Source organism: Camellia sinensis, unplaced genomic scaffold (genome assembly GCF_055761805.1).
Source record: "Camellia sinensis isolate YWXY unplaced genomic scaffold, ASM5576180v1 Unanchor1, whole genome shotgun sequence".
Lineage (NCBI taxonomy): Eukaryota > Viridiplantae > Streptophyta > Magnoliopsida > Ericales > Theaceae > Camellia > Camellia sinensis.
This window is the reverse complement of record NW_028128987.1, coordinates 19,586,751-19,602,901: the sequence shown is the minus strand read 5'-3', so window position 1 is coordinate 19,602,901 and position 16,151 is coordinate 19,586,751. Positions and strand designations below refer to the sequence as shown.

Below are 16,151 nucleotides of genomic sequence, written 5' to 3'. Positions count from 1 at the left end.
TAGTCTTTCTTCTCTCTCTAAGGGTGTTAACTTGACTGTCGGAGGGGTTTTCCGGAAACACTCCCACCGGGTAGCTCACCGTTGTTGTGCTAATAGGCTGAACTACATCGTTCGGAGTGACACAGAACTTGGACACAAGGAGTACGGAAGGTGATGAATATTTCCTCCTCGTATAGTAATAAAGCTAACTTGGCCTGTTAATGTCAGCTTGTGTAGGTTGATGTTGTTAAAAAAAAAAATGTGTAAAACAATTTAGATATTGATAGTGAAGGGTTTCAATTTTGTATTTTAAAATGGGTTTGACTCATTTTAAATTGAAATTCAAAGTTAATCATTGTGCTCGGGTTTGCGAGACCCATTGTAAGTCTTGTTTTGATGATCTAAATTGATCTGATAATTATATATATATATATATATTCATTTTAGAACATCCGTCTCGAAGAATAGATAGTTTATTTCAAAAAATGCTTGCCATTTACTTTTTTGGAGACAGACGTAATAAAATGAAAAGTTACAATTATCAAATCAATTTAAATTTTTTTTTTTTTTTATGAATGATACACACAAATGATCTTACAAAATAAACAATTCACATTATTAAAATGGAACCTGTGATGGGTTTAAGCAAGGGCAGAGAGAGGTGGTGTAGTTAAGGATAGTCATGGGTCGGGTTTTGGGACAGGTTTATAGAAATCTATCCCCGTGCCATATCATATCGAAGGCGGGGCAAATCGAGGAATGATGGAAGCAGGACGGGTACGGAGCAGGAGACGAGTTGATTTTGTAAGTTGAAAAATGAAAATATTAATAAAATTTATAAATAATTTAGTACATTACGAATAATAATTTATATTTAATGAGAATTATATTATATAAAATAGAAAATAAATAAATAAAAATTTATATTAAGTAGTATCATATTTTAGCGTTTTAACTTTATAACAAAAAAAAAAAAAAATTATATTATATATACATATATATTTAATAAATATAATCAAAGTGGGATCCGAGTGGAACGGGACGTGTGGGATTCAGGTGGAACGGGACACCGCGGGGGGGTGGGGAATTAAAACCAGTTCCTATCCCACTTCTTAATAGGGTGGAAAAGATCCATGCAAGACAGAATGAGAGATGCGGGTATAGAGTGGGGATGGAGGAAAATTACCATCCCTAGGTGCAATCAGGGTGGGTTGTTGCCCCTGCAAAAATATTGGACTCTCTATGTTTATGTCAATACATGTTCGGCCCTTGCGAAATTCCTGACCCCACCCGAAACATAATCCATCTGATGTAAAATGGAATTGAGCCCAGTCCAAACATAAGAGAGGCCCAATAAGAAATATTTGGTAGTAGTTTGAATGGATTTTTATTAATGTGTGTTTTTGGGCTCATTATTGAAAAGATTGTATATTTTGAATAAAGTGCATAATAAAAAATATATAATTTATCCCTTTTAATATATATTTTAAAGACACATTAACAATGTTTATTTCTATTAAACCAATAAAAAATTAATTCTAAATTTGAATTTTGTAATTTCGTTTTTAAAATTTGCCTACTTGGAGAGTATAATAGAATAAACCTCACGCATATTTATTTAAAGGAAAACATTTTTTCAGTTATTTTTTAGAGAAAAAGTATTTATATATTTAGGCCTCATTTGGCAAGTGACTTTTTTTGCTAAAACCTTAAAAAATCACTAAAAAAATTAAAAAGCCAACAACCATACCAAAAAGTTAAAAATTCTATTTTCTCTCTACTATTTGCATATCTTTTCGTAAAAAGTCAAAAAATCATCCCAAACTTACTAGTTTTGTTTAGCTCATATTTTAGCCAAATAACCAAAAGTTACTAAATTAGCCTGTTCCCAAACAAGGCCTTAGTTGCAAGTTTAAAATTAACATACTAAAGGTTGTATTGGTAGTTGGTGGCGGCAGCGACTACTGAGATGGTAGCGATGATAGTGTGAAGGCATTGATAAAACTTTAATTCGGAAAATATTTCTACCTTTTAAAAGTAAAAAATATGTTCCGTTCAAAAAAGTTTGTTTTCCGTTGACTTTCATTTTTTGTTGTATCAAATACCAAAAAAGTAATAGTGGTTGGTGGCTGCGATTGAGATGGTGGCAGTGATAATGTGGAGGCATTGATAAAACTTTAATTTGATAAACATTTCTACCTTTTAAAAGTGAAAAATATTTTCCGTTCAAAAAAGTTTATTTTTCGTTGATTTTCATTTTCTGTTGTATCAGATAGCAAAAAATTAAGATAATATCTTTTATAAAATGTTTTTTGCCTAAAGGAACGGAGTGTTAACATTTACTGCAGTGTTCTTTTTCAATTTTTTCTGTTTTTCCTTTCATAAATACAAAATCCAAAGGCAATCTCAGTAGTCATACCATTGTAAGTTGAAACTCAATTTCCCTATTACTCCATGTTGTACAATTGAAAAAGAAATGTACAACTTGAGCATTACATATTGGCTAAGAACTATTTGGTATTCACTATTTCATTCTCCTGGGCTTTGAATTGTAACAACACGATGGGGTGGTTCTTCTATACTCGAACATGGCCGCAGCGTTTCTTCGCTAGTCAATGCGGGTGATTCCTTCGTTACTACATCATCGACACTCTTGAATTTTGCTAGAGAAGCGAGTTCGATTCAGCAATTTTCTCAGTGCAAGTAACAGCATCAATGAGCAGCGAAGCTACAGTTGCAGGGGGATGATATCTAGAAGGTCAGCGCCCCACCATGAGCCTGTTTTGAGCAAGGATTTGAGGGTTTTTGCAATAATTTTTGAGTTTGCAATGTGGGAATTGTGCAAGACTCTTCAATTTTTGCTTGCATCTCTGAACATGCCTGAAAGAGGATTGCAAAATTGTCAAAGTTATACAAAGTTCATAATTATTTGTAGAAAGATAAGAAAACTTGTAGCCGTGAGAATAGGATAAAACTAATCCTTCTCAAATTATGCGATTTGTCTTACTTAAATCCATAATTTTAAAATTTGTGCTTTTTGGTCCTAAAACATACAATTTGTTACCCACAAGCCTTCGATTTAAAAAAATTTCACAGTACGCAATCTATTACACTTTAGTATTTATTTTTTCCCCCATTTGGTCCCCAAAGTACACAATTTATTATGCTTTAGTAACTTGTGTTGACCCTATGCAAAATTAATAATAAGAGGAGGATATTTTCAAAATTTCATATCAAGTATAAACAAAATGAAAAAGAGCTAATGCATACATGGTCAAAAATATCATACCTTTGTCATTTATTTTGAATGGCACTTTAACAGATTGCATTCATTAAATACCAAAGTGAAAAAAACTAAAAAAATTGAGTATAGGGTAGTTGAAAAGGTTTTTTTTTTTTTTTTTTTTTTTTTTTTTTTTTTTTTTTTTTTTTTAATGTTTTGGCAGAACAAATCATTTGTAAATGAAAACATAGTGTTCCGTTAGTTTAAAAAAAACTACAAAATAAATAAAACAAAGAGAAAGATAACAATGCATGTGAGCATGAAGGGAGTTTGATTGGAGAGTGGGGAGGCTTCAACAACCGAGGTGTACTAAAGCAGCAGAACCACATGTGAGTGTATATGTATATGTAAGTACCTTGAGATCAGAATTAAGGTAGGTGTTGAGAGCATCAATACGGCAGGCACATTGCCTTGTCAAAGATCCTATTCTCAGGTATTTCTCCCATGGATGTCTGTACTTAAATTTGCCATGCCTGGGCTCCCATTTTGCAAAATTAGCCTACACAATTATTATTATTGACACTATTATTTAATCAAAGCGCCTCCAAAGGCAACCCAAGTCCGACTGGTGGAGGTCGTATTCTCCGGGATCTTAGAGGTAACATTCTATATGCTTTGTCGAACTTTTATGGCTTGTCCTCAACAAATTCTAAAGTGCAGTGCAAGTTTACTACTTACCTAGGACTCTTCAGTGCTTTTTGAATTCAAAACACTTTTATATCCCTGCAGAAGTGCTTTGTCATCCTTGGATTCTTCATTGCTCTGCTTTTCGCAGTATTCACTTCCAAATCCTGTAAATTCATTTAGTCTTGCTCTTGTAAATGTTATACTTCTTAATGAAAAATCAAGAAGAAATAAAGTTCAAATCATAAGTACATTGGTGGCTTTTGGAATTACAAACATATATATATATATATATTCCTTCAATGAAGAATAAATACATAATAAAACAAAAGACAAAAACGAACTCAACGAACTATCTGCATGGAAATGTATAAGGGTAGGGTAGTCAACTGAGCTAATTCAATTAGTTGGTTTAATGTATGATTTGAGACCTAGATTTAAAAAATGAATTTTAAATAACTTGGTAAACATGATTTTAACAGAGTACATCAATTAATAAACTAACACACTCACATTAAAAAATTAATGTGATTCGGTAATACTTATGTCCTACAAAGAATGAGAGAAATTCATTTTTAATAATTCATCACTGAGACCTTCAACCACTAATAAGTGAAGAATCCCAACTACAATCACCATAAAATAATCTCTCATAATTTTAGCACAATCCATAATTACTAACATCTCATTCCTTCTCACCAACAATCCATGTCAATAATGAACTCTCCTTCAATGTTATAAAGTTTAATCTCAAATTCTTTCATTTCAAATCTACCAATGCAAACATAACCTTATTTTATTGAAATTTTTACACACAATCTCCATCAGAATGACTTGACAATGATAGTTTTGTTTTGTAGTTTAAAGTTATTTAGATAGCTTCTTGTTTATTCAAATTTTGCATAATTAATCTATTTTTATATCAATATTCTTTCAAATTAGACAAGTAATAATGGGTATGGTGACAGATCATCTATAAGAATGATGTACCTTCAAGGAAGGTCCCAAGCTTTTCCAAGTTAGAAGCAACCAAATAGTGAAGATCATCACCAGCCCACACTGGACAAATACATACACATACAATCGTAGCGCTGGCACCACCGATGAGTATGGTGGATAGCCTCCTGTGGCCATCTCTAACACCGCATCATCTCTATACCCAGATACTGATATTAAACAGAATGTTAATATAAATATCAGCAGCCTACAACTGTATCTTGCTTTCATTCTTGGAAAAAATCTTATGAATGTTACTATTGTAGCTGCACTCGTCTTCTTTGCTTTCATGTCTTCCTCTGCCCTTGCATACTTCTCAATCCTTGCTATGAGGCTCTCCATGTTCTTTGAGAGGGTCTTTGCAAGGGATTGCCGAAGGGGGGGATCATCCTCCAAGTTGTTCTTGAAGACATGACTACAAGTTCCTGATTACAAGCCGAGATCCGGTTATAAATCTCGTAGTACATCTTGACGTAAGCCTTAAGGCTTTCGCCATCGTTAATCTTAAGAGCCAATAGGGAATCTACCATCAATGACTGCAAACTGTTCGTAACAAATCTGGCCATCGGTCAGGCCTTTCGAACTCTTCACACATCCCTTCGACGATTTGTGAAATCAGTCCAATGCTATTTCCCCAAATATCGATGGGAACATTTTGAGAAATAGCTACTCATTCTCACAGATGGCACCAAATTGTGGGTGTTGATTTCCGACCTCGCAACCAAATATGGAACTTAGCTAGAGAGCATGCGGGTATAATAGATTCAACCAAACACATACCAACAAGAAGATAAAAATACCACGGTGGCTCATCTACTCGGGGGCACTCCGACGATAAAATCAATCACTTATCTCACAAGATATCAACTCAAATCAAGAGCTCACAAAATAAATCACATACCGTAGACCCACGAGGTGCCTTACTTTTATAATAATCAGTATCCAATTTCTCCTAGAAGTCTCACTTCATAGGACTCAAGCACAATACTTATCTTAAACTTTTAGTTAGATATAGATGAACTCCTCAAAAGTTTTATTATTATCCGAACTAAGCGCATCACTTATCCATCACTTAACATACCGTATCTCGGTAATACCATAATCACCTCGGTAATCTGGCTCGTCCACATGGCACTTCGGCCAACACCTCAGCCATATCTCGACCACGTGGCACGACCCTAAAAATAGATTCCCTACATCAAATATGAAATGTGTAATTTCATTATAAATTAGCATAATAAAAAATTTCATAACTAACCCACAAATTTTTACAATATCAATTACAAAATTTTAAATATTTTATTATGTCAATTTGTGATGAAATTATATATTTTATAATTAATATTATAAAATTTTGTGATAAAATTACAGATTACCCATCGGGTAAAACAATTCACATTACACAAGTCATAGCTAAATACATATTAAAAGGATGAATAGTAAATATTTCTGATGGACATGACCCACATGGCCCAGGAAAGCCCAACCCACAACTGTCTTGGGTGGCCCAAACGGTCATTTAGTCATGGCCTAGTAGGTAAAGCTCAATAGCAGGCCCATCGAAGAACCCACATTGGTCCAAACCCTATGGCATTTAGACACTTGTTAGATAGGGAGCTACCCACGTGGTAGACAAAGATCCTATAGAGCTATTGAGCCCAAGCATCAAGCATTAAATGAGGCTGTCATGGCATTAAATGCAACAAGGCATTTCGCTCCTTAGTGTGATGAAACTGCCATGGCCAACGGCGAGTAGACCATAGACTTTTGGCTAACAAGACTGTTTGAATAGACAAAGAAATGATGAGAAAAGGATATGAGGAAGCTTGTGAAGAATGTTGATGGAAACAAGTAATACTCTCTCTTTTCTTCCTCTTCTCTCTCTCTCTCTACTCTCAACCTTCTCTACTCTTCCTTTTTTCCGACCACTTCTTGTCTAACTTAACCATCAGAGAGTCCACGGGAAAGAACCACTTTAGTTTTGGTACCTTCCTATTGGACCTTTTTGCAGGGATACTCCAAGAAGATGAAGACCACCAGGACTGTGGAGCACGTGGATCAGTCTGACCTATCCTTAATTGACCGCATTACATTATTAGTTGGCGCCGTCTGTGGGAAACCCATGGTTGACATTTGTGTTCATTGTCACTAGAGGAAATTTCACTATCATCCATCTTCCACGTTAGAGTGGATGGTTACAACGAGATTCATTGCTTCATAACACAATGCTAGTAACCCTCAAGCTGAGTCCTCCCATCTAAACAACCCACTTCCGTATTTCGCAGATCTCACTAACAGCATCAACCGGCTAGCCGAGCAAAACCAAGCCCTGATTAACACTTTGCTCTAGCGCGACCTATTTATCCCTCCTCCTTCACCACCGCAAGAAATTCCCTCAAACCCGGAAAAAGCCCACAATCATCACCTCTTCCACCCACATGTGTCCTAAGGGTCGTTACCGCCCTTCCCCCCACAAGCTTAACCGTTGAATCTTGGAGGTCTACATACCCCTCCTCTAGGCTCGCAATTTCACTAGCAGGAACCTCCACTCTTCTACAATCACCCTCCACAACACCGCGCTGCTATCCATGAGGGAGAAGCTAGTAGCGTTCAACCTCCGTTTCATGCTAGAGGGGATAATGTTCCTGTTTAGGACAAAGAACTACGAGCCATGACACTCCAGCTTCAAGGTCATGCAAAACATGTAGAGCAAACCTTTTTCCACTGTCAACTCTCTCTTTACTACTTCTATCAGGGACAAACCTCTACCTGCTAAGTTGAAAATGCCGTCGATTGACACTTTTGATGATACAACCGATCCGATCGACCACGTGGAAGCGTATAGATCACTCATGATCCTCTATGCCTTTCCAAACGAAATCATGTGTCACGCTTTCCCCGTCGTGCTGAAGGGGTCGGCACGACTATGTTTTAGTTAGCTTCAACCAGACTTTGTCACTTCTTTTCGCCAGCTCAGCCAATCTTTCTTAAGCCATTTCATTAGTGCTCAATGACAGCGGCATTTGGCAACTTAATTGCTAAATATTCGACAGACGGAAGGGGAATCGTTGTGTAGCTTTGTCACCCGTTTCAATATAAAGGCCCTGCAGGTCGAAAAGATCAATGACAAGGTCATTCTAACCGCCTTCATGGTCGGTTTGTGCCCGTCAAATTTTCTCTTTTCTTTTTCGAAAAATCCTCCAACCACCATGGTCGTCCTCCTCACTAAAGCCCAAAAATACATGAACGCCGAAGACACTTTGGCGGCCCACTAAGATTTCATATCTAAGACCCCACAATCCAAAGAAAATAGAAAGGACCCTGAGCCCAGACATTCACAATGCACTCACCGACCTCCTCAATATACAGACCAACCCCCACAATCCGATCGACCGGCTTTTACCCGTCCACCTGGCCGTTTCAAACGATACACCCCTCTCAACTCACCCATGGAACAAGTCCTAAACCAAATTCAACGTGACTATAAAATAAAATGGCAATCATCAAGATCTCCTTCCATTCAACAGGACCAATCCAAGTACTGTCGTTTCCATCGTGATCATGACCATAACACTGAAGAGTGTATCAATCTTAAGGACCAGGTTAAGGAACTAATTCTTCAGGGGTGCCTAAACCGATTCACCACAACCCGTCCTAACCAAAGAGCCAAGGCCAACCCCCCAAAGAAGAACGATAGACGCACTCCCCCTAGGTAACCCGAACTGCCTAAGCGGAATGATGGCAGAGCCCAACAACAACCCTGAGTCCAAAGAGGGGTTGCACCGTTATTGGGAGAGATCAGGGTTATTGTGGCAGGACTCACATGTGGCAGACCATCTCGGTTGGCACAGAGAGTCGAGTTCAGAAAGATTGGGCAAGGTTCAGATAAAGAAGTGGTGACGGTAGACCGGATCCACAAGCAACCCAAACAATGGTCGGAGCCGGTCACCTTCACGAATGCGGACTGCACATGAATCTGCTACCCTCATGACGACTCTCCGGTCATTTATGCTCTACTATCAAACTACAAAACCAGGAATGTACTTGTTGATAATGTCAATTCATCAGATATTATCTTCCTTAATGTCTTTAAACAACTCAAGGTCGGGAAAGAAAACTTGTCGCCCCTACAAACCTCTTTGGTCGGCTTCAGTGGGGATTGAGTGACCTCCAATTGCTCAATTGACCTTCCAATCACCATCGAAGAGTATCCACGCCAGTCCACCAAACTCCTCACCTTTCTTGTTGTCTTTTTAGTTACAATATTATACTTGGACGCACAGCTCTCAACGCCCTCTAAACTATGACATCCATGTATCATTTGGCCATAAAGTTTCCAACTAAACAAGAGGTCGGCACTGTGAAAGACGAGCAGAAGGTGGCCAGGGAATGTTACGTCGCCTCATTAGAAGTAGTTAAGATAAGAGAGGCTATGATCATTGAGGGCCTTGACACCAGAGACGAAGAGAAGCTTATTCGGGAGGGGGGGGGGGACCAGTTGAGGAGTTAGTTGAAGTACCCATCTCTCACTTATACCCAATGAAGACAACTAAAATCGACAACCAGCTAAGCCGTCAAGCCAAAGCTGACCTTACAACTCTCCTCACTGAGCACAAGGATGTATTCGCCTGGACTCATGCAGATATGCCTAGCATCAACCCCTCTACTATCACTCACCACCTCAGTGTCGAGCCCCAATTCTGATCGATTTGCCAAAAGCAACGCATTTTTCATCCAAAACGAAACAACCTCATTGCTAACAAAATGGACAAATTCTTGAAGGCTAAGTTTATTAAAAATGCAGACTATCTGAAGTGGTTATCGAATGTGGTTCTGGTTCATTAGCACAATAGCAAATGGCGACTCTGTGTGGATTACTCCAACCTCAACCGCGCTTGTCCCAAGGATAGCTACCTGTTACTCAGGATCGATATTTTAGTCGATATCATTGTAGGCCACCAAATGCTTAGCTTCATGGATGCCTTTTCAGGCTATAATCAAATCCTAATGCATGCAGCTGACTAGGAACATATATCCTTCATTACAGATAGGGGAACTTAGCAGTACCACGTGATGCCATTAGGCCTAAAAAACGCGAGGGCCACCTACTAGCGATTGGTCACCGCCATGTTCAAAGACCAAATCGATCGGAATGTTAAGGTCTACGGTGACGATGTGCTTGTCAAAAGCAAGTTAGCTTCATATCACCTTTCAGATCTACGCGAGACCTTCCGGACCTTGCGTAGGTACCAAATGAAACTAGAAATGTGCCTTTGGTGTTGGATCTGGCAAGTTCTTGGGTTTCATGGTCAGCTACAGGGGAATCGAAGCCAATCCAAAGAAAATCAAAGCCTTAACTGAAATGTGGTCTCCTACAACTATAAAGGAAGTTCAACAGCTTACTGGCAGAGTAGCCGCTCTCAACCATTTCATTTCAACGGCAACTGACAAGTGCCTCTAATTTTTTAAGGTGCTTAAAAAGGCTTTCACTTGGAACACTGAATGTGAAGAGGCATTCCAACAACTGAAACAGTGTATGGCCAACCCCCTTCTCATTTTCCAAGAACTTCCAGAGGAAACTCTCTTCCTTTATTTAGCCGTTTCCCACACAGTGGTCAGTGCCGCTCTAATTAGGGAAGAAGACTCAGTCCGATGCTCTGTTTACTACATCAGTTGCGCGCTCACGAGGGCAAACACAGAAATATCCCCTATTGAAGAAATTAACACTTTCCCTAGACATCTCCTCAAGGCTCCTTTAACCATACTTTCAAGCCCACTCCATAGCCGTTCTCACAGAACAACCCTTAAAAAAAGTCATGCAGTAACCGGAATCTTCTGGCAGACTTATGCAGTGGCCTATCAAACTTAGCCAATATGAAATCTCCTACCGATCCCACACAGCTATCAAAGGACAAGCCGTCGCGGACTTCATCCTAGGGTTCACCAATGTCAACCTTTCTGAGCCTCCCCCTCTGGTCAACACAACTCCTAACAAAATCGATCCTCTTTCCTGGACTTTAAATGTTGATGGTTTATCCCGAAAAGAGGGAAGCGGGCTGGATTAATCCTCACCACCCCAAAAGGGGAAGATCTCAAATGTGCCCTCTGTTTCTAATTTGCAGCCAGTAATAATGAGGTAGAGTACAAAGCTTTGATAATAGGTCTCAAGCTGGCCAAAGACATTATGGTGGATTGCATTCAAATATTTAGTGATTCCCAACTGGTCGTTAGGCAAAATAAATGGGGATTTCGACGCAAAGGAGGAAAAAATGAAATCGTACAGGGCTATCACCCTACTCCTCACACGTCTCTTCAACAACTTCCACATCAAACACATTCCACTGTCAGAGAATTCTTAAGCAGACAAAATGGCCCAATTGGCCTCTACAGACTAGGCAGACCTCAGTCACGGAGTCAGAATAGGCTACTTAGTATACCTAGCAATCTCACTAGGTCTGGAAGAGCTCCACCTACTTTGAAACAAACATATCCCATAGACACAAGACATTATCCAATTCCTTGAGCAAGGAATATTACTAGGAGATAAGAATGAGGCAGACAAAGTCAGAGCTCGGTCGACCAACTACATCATCATTAAAGGCATCTTATACAAGCGAGGGTTCTCACGACCATACCTCCGATGTTTGAATACTACCCAGTCCACCTATGTTATGAGAGAAATACATGAAAGGGTTTGTGGCAATCATTCTGAGGGACGTTCATTGGCTCATACGATCCTTCGCACAGGTTACTTTTGGCCCACACTCAACCAAGATGCCATCGAATTTGTACTTAAATGTGACAAATGCCAATGCTTCGCCAACATACCTCACGCTCCTCCAACAAAGCTGATCATGCTTAGCAGTCCTTATCTCTTCGCCAAATAGGGAATCGACCTATTAGGCCCCTTGCCGTTCGGCAGAGGCCAAGTTAAGTTTGTCATGGTCACCATTGACTACTTCACTAAGTGGGTAGAGGTAGAACCCTCGCCAAGATTGCTGAGCGTAATACCACTAGATTCATTTGGTAGTCTATTGTATGCCTATTTGGGGTCTCTCAGGCGATCATCTCAGACAATGGTAAACAGTTTGACAATGCCAAATTCAGGAAATTTTGTGAAGAGCTCAACATCAAAAACCTATTTTTCCTCTCCTAGTCATCCCTAAGCTCAAGGCCAGGTTAAAGTCACCAACCGTTCTCTGTTAAAAATCATTAAAACCAAGCTAGAAGCAGCCAAAGGTCTCTGGGCAAAAGAGTTTCTGAATGTACTCTGGGTATATCGAATGACAACGCGAACCTCCACAGAAGAGTCCCACTTCTGCTTAACATATGGTGCCAAAGCGGTCATCTCTATGAAGATCGACTTGCCGACCCCTCGAGTCATGCACCTGAACCCAAAACTCAATGAAGAGCTATGGAGAGCTGACCTCGACCTCATTGAAGAACTTCGAGAGACAGCCGCTCTCAGACTAGCTTCTTACTAGAAACAGATGTGACGACACTATAACTGCAAATTTTGACCTAGAGTTTTTACTATGAGTGACCTGGTCCTGAGGGAACCAACTTTGGCCGCCAAAAACCCAGCAGAAGGTAAGCTAGCAGCTAAGTGGAAGGGACCTTATATCGTCAAGTCTAAACCACGCCCAGGTACTTACCGTTGCAAGACATGGAGGGTAGAGATCTTCCCCATCCATGGAATGCTAAACACTTGAAGCAATATTATCAGTAAAATAATTCCTTATTTGTTTCCCCATCTTGTTCAATTCCAGTCACTTATTGTATTTTATCTTTTCCAAACGCAAGCAAATGTCTAAAGCGACCTTGGTAGGATTTTGTATTAATGTGAAAGAAATTCTACTTATATTACTTGTGTTCGTATGAAGAGCCCAGCCAAACTGAGCATGAAGAGCCTAGCCAAATTGAGCCACCAAGTCTCAGCCAGACTAAGCATAAAGAGCCCAGCCAGACTGAGCCCTCCAAGCCCCAGCTAGAGTGAACACGAAGAGTCGAGCCAGACTGAGCCCTCCAAGCCTCAGCCAGACTGAGCATGCAGTGTGACACCCTAATTGTTTAATTAAATACCATGTATAATTAGAATAAAATAAAATAGTGAATGTTATGGTTGTATGTGATAAAATGAAATTTAATTAGAGATTATATATTATAAAAAAAATGGTATATAATTAGTTTACAACTTGGGCCAAATTAGAATTAAATCAAAGATTAAAGAAAAAAAAAAGTACAGTGATTTATCACCATCCTAATAAATAGGAGATAGTGATTAAGCAATATAGCCAAGGTTAATCACCAGCCTAGGCCATATAGTCTTGATGAATAATCCTAGTTGATGGTCACGTGGGGGAAGGGGGAAATGGCACCTGTTAGACAGGTGGCCAATTTTAAGCAAGCCACATGTCATGGTTAATTAGAAACCATGCAATCACCACCTATAAATAATGAGCAATTGAGGGAGCTTCGAAAATATAGGAAATATACAAATAACTAAGGAGTAGCGTACTAGTAGTGGAGAGTCCATAGTAGGAAAGTAAAAGCTAAAGGTCAATATCTAGGTGAGTTAAATTATACATTGAGTCACCATAATATATTTTACGTATGTTCTGATTTACCATAATTTATTTTACGCAATTTGTGTTTTATAAATTATATTAATATTTCGATTTTGCTAATTATTTTCTAAACTCTATTTGCTTAAATTGAAACCCATGAATATGTTTGTTTAAATTTTAATAATTATTTAACAATGATTTTATAAAACAATTATGTTTTGTAAGTACCACCATGGGAGTCCCATGCCTTGGGAGACTTAAATAACCATTAGCCTTTGTTTGGTTACTTTGTGGCCCTCTGTTTGTCATGGATTCATTGACCTCTATTTTGACTGTCATTACAGTAACCTCTGTTCTATTCTGTTCTGTACCATGGTTATGGTTATTTATTTACATAGTTTCTATATTTCAATTTCTATCACTTAAATAATTTATTTATTCAAATTAAGTTATGTTAATGTTTTAGCTTAAATGACTATCCATGGTTATTTTGTGTCTCCCATACTCTTGGCGTAATATTTCTCACTCTACTATGTGCTTTATAACTATTACCCTTTCAGATGATGAGATGTAAAAAAGAACTGTAACCTCGTATAGTGGGACCTGTACGGAATTTGATGTCGATCTGTTGCATTTTGTTTTTCTTTTCTTTTCTTTCTTTTTTTCCTAAAATTTTGTCACTGCATAATAAAATAATAAAAGCCCCATAGATGTATTTTTAATCATTAACGAAGTAAATTTTTTGTTTAATTATTTTCTTACTTCTATTCTACCTCTGCATCTACCTCTGCCTGTGCCATTTAATTTGTTAAGATTAGAATTAATTAGTAAGTTGCGATTCCAGCCCTAAGCCCCTGGGGTTGGGTCGTGACAAAGATGGTATTAGAGCAATAGTTTTAACCTTCTATGTAGAATCTTACGTTTGTACCATGACGAATTCTGGTGATGTAAGGATGTCCGAGTTTATCCTTGATGAGGCATTATGAAATGAGCTCGAGGCTATAAATTTGGAGGAAATCTTGGTAGAGCACCACGCCTCCGCCTCGCCAGAAGGGTGTGAGGGACTTTGAAGACATAGTCAGGCGACTACATCCAGGCTTTGCCTAACTGATGGGTCGACCAATGTATGTACATGTCAATCTTGATGATGTAGCATACTTATCATGGAGGCAGAGCCATGCCTATACGTGTGAATGATATCTCGGACCTACCTACGTAATCAGTCTTACCCCAGGATTTGACCGCCCTCACTACATAGTAGCAGGTCCTCAGGCACATCCTCAGTGAAATCAGTGAAGGCTTTGATGCCTCTTGCTGCAGGTACTATGTGAGTCTCCGAATGATACCTCGCTGGGTCAAAGGGGTGTATGCTCGGTGGTAAAGTCTCAGACTCGGCCTCGGGCTCGACCGCAAAGTCTGCCTCAAACTCTATCGGAGAAAGCGTAGGGAGGGCCCCGTCATGTGAGACATCATCAGCCATCTGAAATAGGTGCAAGAGAAGCAAATATGAGGAAAAAAATGAAGAAAATGGGGAAGCTTTGAAAATGTCAAACCCTAGGAGAAAGGAAAAGCCAAAGAAAGTCACAACCCGAGAAAAGTGTACTAACCTTGGAAGAAACTCGAGGGGAATCCACTTATAACGGTGGAAATGATGAAAGAAGCGTCGAAATCAAATTTTGATCGGTTCAAAGTGAAAAGAACTAGAGGGTTTTAGCGAATAAAGTTTGTTTAGAGTCTTGGAAAACGCGTGGAACACGCTTATCTAGAGAGAAGGAGCACCTAGAAAGCAAGGGAGAGGGATTTTGTGCAAGGGGTTGTAAGGAAATGAAATGTCTCCACTTGTATTTAAAGACCCACGGGTGAAAGGACAAAATTGCCCAAAGCAGCCATCGATGGCCGACAGTGGCACATTGATGGCCGGCAGTGCCACTGTCGGCCGGCAGGGGGCCGGCGGCCTCCCCTTATGGCCGGTAGGCTTCCATAAGCTCCCCCTGCCACTTTGGCCTTGATTTGTGTCCTTGGATTCCGAGATGTGCAAAGTATGCTCAAAGTTTGATTCAGAATGCCTCTGCGGAAGCCCAGAATTGCGTTCGCAGTGCGCGAGGGTTATCACCTATCAACACAAACAAGATGTATCCTTTTTAACATGTTGCAACTCTTCCGAGAGGTAAATCGGAAGTTGCCTTTGAGTCGTCTTTAGCGAGCATGCTATTGCATAGAATTTGCACTTTGCATTGAATATGCATTTTGCGTTGCATTGCATTACACATGCTCTCATGTTTGCATAGAATATGCATGTTGTATTGCATTGTACATGCCCTTACATTCACATAGAAAATGTTCATACCAGTTGCATCAACCATGCATTTGCTATTGTTGCATAGAGCATGCTTTGTTGTTATGTTGCATTGAGTATGCATAGTTGATTATCTTACATAGAATATGCCTTTGTTTTGTTTCTTGCATGTTGTGCATGAAGCATGCTTTTAACAGGTGGATTACGATTATTCATCTTGCATGGAATATGCATTTGTATTGCATTGCACCTGTGAAGTTTCTTTCTTATGCAGGCATGGTATTGTATATATGGTTCATCTGAAGCTGAGGCAACCGGACGATATTATATGTACGGTTCATTCAGATGGATTCCGGATAAGATCATTCTTGTCCTTCGAACACCTTGCTTCGGTTAGAAACATTCG

At 39.2% G+C, this 16,151-nt stretch overlaps 1 pseudogene; it reads right to left on the bottom strand.

Annotated features, from left to right (window-relative positions):
• Nucleotides 1-2,707: 2,707 nt before the first annotated feature.
• On the bottom strand, nucleotides 2,708-5,224 carry LOC145814122 (aluminum-activated malate transporter 2-like; annotated as a pseudogene).
• Nucleotides 5,225-16,151: the final 10,927 nt, after the last annotated feature.